This window comes from Schistocerca gregaria, chromosome 1 (genome assembly GCF_023897955.1).
Source record: "Schistocerca gregaria isolate iqSchGreg1 chromosome 1, iqSchGreg1.2, whole genome shotgun sequence".
Taxonomy (NCBI): Eukaryota; Metazoa; Arthropoda; class Insecta; order Orthoptera; family Acrididae; genus Schistocerca; species Schistocerca gregaria.
Genome location: NC_064920.1, coordinates 194,255,583 through 194,262,110, shown reverse-complemented (window position 1 = coordinate 194,262,110; position 6,528 = coordinate 194,255,583).

Below are 6,528 nucleotides of genomic sequence, written 5' to 3'. Positions count from 1 at the left end.
AGTTTTAATACCATTATGCTATTGCATACATATCTACACTCCTGGAAATGGAAAAAAGAACACATTGACACCGGTGTGTCAGACCCACCATACTTGCTCCGAACACTGCGAGAGGGCTGTACAAGCAATGATCACACGCACGGCACAGCGGACACACCAGGAACCGCGGTGTTGGCCGTCGAATGGTGCTAGCTGCGCAGCATTTGTTCACCGCCGCCATCAGTGTCAGCCAGTTTGCCGTGGCATACGGAGCTCCATCACAGTCTTTAACACTGGTAGCATGCTGCGACAGCGTGGACGTGAACCGTATGTGCAGTTGACGGACTTTGAGCGAGGGTGTATAGTGGGCATGCGGGAGGCCGGGTGGACGTACCGCCGAATTGCTCAACACGTGGGATGTGAGGCCTCCACAGTACATCGATGTTGTCGCCAGTGGTCGGCGGAAGGTGCACGTGCCCGTCGACCTAGGACCGGACCGCAGCGACGCACGGATGCACGCCAAGACCGTAGGATCCTACACAGTGCCGTAGGGGACCGCACCGCCACTTCCCAGCAAATTAGGGCCACTGTCGCTCCTGGGGTATCAGCGAGGACCATTCGCAACCATCTCCATGAAGCTGGGCTACGGTCCCACACACCGTTAGGCCGTCTTCCGCTCACGCCCCAACATCGTGCAGCCCGCCTCCAGTGGTGTCGCGACAGGCGTGAATGGAGGGACGAATGGAGACGTGTCATCTTCAGCGATGAGAGTCGCTTCTGCCTTGGTGCCAATGATGGTCGTATGCGTGTTTGGCGCCGTGCAGGTGAGTGCCACAATCAGGACTGCATACGACCGAGGCACACAGGGCCAACACCCGGCATCATGGTGTGGGGAGCGATCTCCTACACTGGCCGTACACCTCTGGTGATCGTCGAGGGGACACTGAATAGTGCACGGTACATCCAAACCGTCATCGAACCCATCGTTCTACCATTCCTAGACCGGCAAGGGAACTTGCTGTTCCAACAGGACAATGCACGTCTGCATGTATCCCGTGCCACCCAACGTGCTCTAGAAGGTGTAAGTCAACTACCCGGGCCAGCAAGATCTCCGGATCTGTCCCCCATTGAGCATGTTTGGGACTGGATGAAGCGTCGTCTCATGCGGTCTGCACGTCCAGCACGAACGCTGGTCCAACTGAGGTGCCAGGCGGAAATGGCATGGCAAGCTGTTCCACAGGACTACATCCAGCCTCTCTACGATCATCTCCATGGGAGAATAGCAGCCTGCATTGCTGCGAAAGGTGGATATACACTGTACTAGTGCCGACATTGTGCATGCTCTGTTGCCTGTGTCTATTTGCCTGTGGTTCTGTCAGTGTGATCATGTGATGTATCTGACCCCACGAATGTGTCAATAAAGTTTCCCCTTCCTGGGACAATGAATTCACGGTGTTCTTATTTCAATTTCCAGGAGTGTACAAAAGATTCATTTCTTTGTCCATTGCAAATTCACACACATAAATACATTCACATGTACTTATATTACATAACTGCATGTCCATGTTGTGCTACCATCTTAGTTTATTATTTATCCTTAAATTTGTTAAGCTGTATGGTGTGAACAGTAAACACATCTTAAATTTCTTAATTTGTCCTTTCATGCTGTTTTAAAAATTGCTTTTCTCACTTGCTTTTGGTTCACTGGCTATTCTGAGAAGGTGTCCTTTTGGCACATACTATCTCATTGTTCACTGTACTTATGGTCAGCAGCAGCTCATTGTTTAATGCGCCCATCACAGTGACCCAAGTGCTACATGAGCACCAGCACTGCCCGTGCATCCCTCGTAATGTCGCTCCAGGCTTATGAAGTTGGTGTTGTGTATGTCCTCCAGTCCGTAAACTGGATACCACAGATTCAGCTTCAGCGCTCAGCCCAAAGAACACCAATACCTCATCTTGCACCTGGATGAAGTTTGCGACCAGTGAAATTGAAGGTAAGGGCGACATTGCAGGACTTCGCATTATCTTTAATTGTGCATTGTAGTTCAGCAGTCCTCACACATCAATTAGTGGTTATACGAATTTCCTCTGATTTCTCCATCACACACACATTACACTCACTGTATTCACTTTCCTAGACTGTAGCGTTTACTCTTATCATATATATATATATATATATATATATATATATATATATATATATATATATATATATATATATATATGTGTGTGTGTGTGTGTGTGTGTGTGTGTGTGTGTGTGTGCGAGTGTACACCTGTCCTTTTTTCCCCCTAAGGGAAGTCTTTCCGCTCCCGGGATTGGAATGACTCCTTACCCTCTCCCTTAAAACCCACATCCTTTCGTCTTTCCCTCTCCTTCCCTTTTTCCTGAAGAAGCAACCGTCAGTTGCGAAAGCTAGAAATTCTGTGTGTGTGTGTTTGTGTGTTTTATTTATTGTGCCTATCTACCAGCGCTTTCCCAATTGGTAAGTCTTGGAATCTTTGTTTTTAATATATATATATATATATATATATATATATATATATATATATATATATATATATATATTAAATAGAAAGAAACTTCCACTTGGGAAAAAGAGCCGGTAGATAGGCACAATGAATAAAACACACAAACACACACACAGAATTTAAGCTTTTGCAACCCACGGTTGCTTTATCAGGAAAGAGGGAAGGAGAGGGAAAGACGAAAGGATGTGGGTTTTAAGGGAGAGGGTAAGGAGTCATTCCACTTGTACAGACAAAAAGAGAAAGTAAGATAATAGAGAAGATTTCGAAATGCAACAGAGACAATGACAAACGTAATTGTTGGGTTCAAATTAATGATGATGTAAATAAAATAGAAAGAAACTTACACATGGGAAAAATATACACACACATACACACACACACACACACACACACACACACACACATATATATATATATATATATATATATATATATATATATATATATATATATATATGACTTACCAAACAAAAGCGCTGGCAGGTCGATAGATGCACAAACAAACACAAACATACACACAAAACTCGAGCTTTCACAACCGGCGGTAGCTTCGTCAGGAAAGAGGGAAGGAGAGGGAAAGACGAAAGGATGTGGGTTTTAAGGGAGAGGGTAAGGAGTCATTCCAATCCCGGGAGCGGAAGACTTACCATAGGGGGAAAAAGGGATAGGTATACACTCGCACACACACACACACACACACACACACACACACACACACACACATATCCAACCACACATACAAAGACACAAGCAGACATTTGTAAAGGCAAAGAGTTTGGGCAGAGATGTCAGTCGAGGCGGAAGTACAGAGGCAAAGAAGATGTTGAAAGACAGGTGGGGTATAAGCGGTGGCAACTTCAAATTAGCGGAGGTTGAGGCCTGGCGGATATCGAGAAGAGAGGATATACTGAATGGCAAGTTCCCATCTCCGGAGTTCTGACATGTTGGTGTTAGTGGGAAGTATCCAGATAACTCGGACGGTGTAACACTGTGCCAAGATGTGCTGGCTGTGCACCAAGGCATGTTTAGCCACATGGTGATCCTCATTACCAACAAACACTGTCTGCCTGTGTCCATTCATGCAAATGGAGAGTTTGTTGCTGGTCACTCCCACATAGAAAGCTTCACAGTGTAGGCAGATCAGTTGGTAAATCACGTGGGTGCTTTCACATGTGGCTCTGCCTTTGATCGTGTACACCTTCTGGGTTACAGGACTGGAGTAGGTGGTGGTGGGAGGGTGCATGGGACATGTTTTACACCGGGGGCGGCTACAAGGGTAGGAGCCAGAGGGTAGGGAAGGTTGTTTGGGAATTTCATAGGGATGAGCTAAGAGGTTACAAAGGTTAGGTGGACGGTGGAAAGACACTCTTGGTGGAGTGGGGAGGATTTCATGAAGGATGGATCTCATTTCAGGGCAGGATTTGAGGAAGCCGTATCCCTGCTGGAGAGCCACATTCAGAGTCTGATCCAGTCCCGGAAAGTATCGTGTCACAAGTGGGGCACTTTTGTGGTTCTTCTGTGGGAGGTTCTGGGTTTGAAGGGATGAGGAAGTGGCTCTGGTTATTTGCTTCTGTACCAGGTCAGAAGGGTAGTTGCGGGATGCGAAAGCTGTTTTCAGGTCGTTGGTGTAATGGTTCAAGGATTCTGGACTGGTTCAGATTCGTTTGCCATGAAGACCTAGGCTGTAGGGAAGGGACTGTTTGATGTGGAATGGGTGGCAGCTGTCATAATGGAGGTACTGTTGCTTGTTGGTGGGTTTGATGTGGACGGACGTGTGAAGCTGGCCATTGGACAGATGGTGGTCGACGTCAAGGAAAGTGGCATGGGTTTTGGAGTAGGACCAAGTGAATCTGATGGAACCAAAGGAGTTGAGGTTGGAGAGGAAATTCTGGAGTTCTTCTTCACTGTGAGTCCAGATCATGAAGATGTCACCAATAAATCTGTACCAAACTTTGGGTCGGCAGGCCTCGGTAACCAAGAAGGCTTCCTCTAAGTGACCCATAAATAGGTTGGCGTACGAGGGTGTCATCCTGGTACCCATGGCTGTTCCCTTTAATTGTTGGTATGTCTGGCCTTCAAAAGTGAAGAAGTTGTGGGTCAGGATGAAGCTGGCTCAGGTAATGAGGAAAGAGGTATTAGGTAGGGTGGCAGGTGATTGGCTTGAAAGGAAGTGCTCCATCACAGCGAGGCCCTGGACGTGTGGGATATTTGTGTATAAGGAACTGGCATCAATGGTAACAAGGATGGTTTCCGGGGGTAACAGATTGGGTAAGGATTCCAGGCATCTGAGAAACTGGTTGGTGTCTTTGATGAAGGATAGGAGACTGCATGTAATTGGTTGAAGGTGTTGATCTACGTAGGCAGAGATATGTTCTATGAGGGCTTGGTAACCAGCTACAATGGGGTGGCCGGGATGATTGGGTTTGTGAATTTTGGGAAGAAGGTAGAAGGTAGGGGTATGGGGTGTCGGTGGGGTCAGGAGGTCGATGGAGTCAGGTGAAAGGTTTTGTAGGGGGCCTAAGGTTCTGAGGATTCCTTGGCATTACCTTGGCAAACTTCGTATGTGGTGTTGTCTGAAAGCTGACGCAGTCCCTGAGCCACATACTCCCGATGATCAAGTACCACGGTCGTGGAACCCTTGCCCGCTGGAAGAATGACGATGGATCGGTCAGCCTTCAGATCACGGATAGCTTGGGCTTCAGCAGTGGTGATGTTGGGAGTAGGATTAAGGTTTTTTAAGAAGGATTGAGAGGCAAGGCTGGAAGTCAGAAATTCCTGGAAGGTTTGAAGAAGGTGATTTTGAGGAAGAGGAGGTGGGTCCCCCTGTGAACTGTTCCAGGCAGGGTTCAATTTGGATAGTGTCTTGGGGAGTTGGATCATTAGGAGTAGGATTAGGATCATTTCTCTTCGTGGCAAAGTGATATTCCGGCAGAGAGTACGAGTGTAAGACAGTAAATCTTGGCGAGGGCTGTTTGGTTGAATCTGGGAGTGGGGCTGAAGGTGAGGCCTTTGGATAGGACAGAGGTTTCGGATTGGGAGAGAGGTTTGGAGGAAAGGTTAACTACTGAATTAGGGTTTCGTGGTTCCAGATTGTGTTGATTGCAATTTTGAGGTTTTGGAGGGAGTGGAGCTGGAAAAACAAAGATTCCCAAGTGGGAAAGCGCCGGTAGACAGGCACAATAAAATAACACACAAACACACACACAAAATTTTGAGCTTTCGCAACCGGCGGTTGCTTCGTCAGGAAAGAGGGAAGGAAAAGGAAAGATGAAAGGATGTGGGTTTTAAGGGAGAGGGTAAGGAGTCATTCCAATCCCGGAAGCGGAAAGACTTAAATTAGGGGGAAAAAGGGGGGAAAAAGGGATAGGTATACACTCGCACGCACACACACACACACACACACACACACACACACACACACACACACACACAAACACACACACACACATATCCAACCACACATACAAAGACACAAGCAGACATTTGTAAAGGCAAAGAGTTTGGGCAGAGATGTCAGTCGAGGCGGAAGTACAGAGGCAAAGAAGATGTTGAAAGACAGGTGGGGTATAAGCGGTGGCAACTTCAAATTAGCGGAGGTTGAGGCCTGGCGGATATCGAGAAGAGAGGATATACTGAATGGCAAGTTCCCATCTCCGGAGTTCTGACATGTTGGTGTTAGTGGGAAGTATCCAGATAACTCAGACGGTGTAACACTGTGCCAAGATGTGCTGGCTGTGCACCAAGGCATGTTTAGCCACAGGGTGATCCTCATTACAAACAAACACTGTCTGCCTGTGTCCATTCATGCAAATGGAGAGTTTGTTGCTGGTCATTCCCACATAGAAAGCATCACAGTGTAGGCAGGTCAGTTGGTAAATCACGTGGGTGCTTTCACACATGGCTCTGCCTTTGATCGTGTACACCTTCCGGGTTACAGGCAGGACAGGAGTAGGTGGTGGTGGGAGGGTGCATAGGACAGGTTTTGGATCGGGGGCGGTTACAAGGGTAGGAGCCT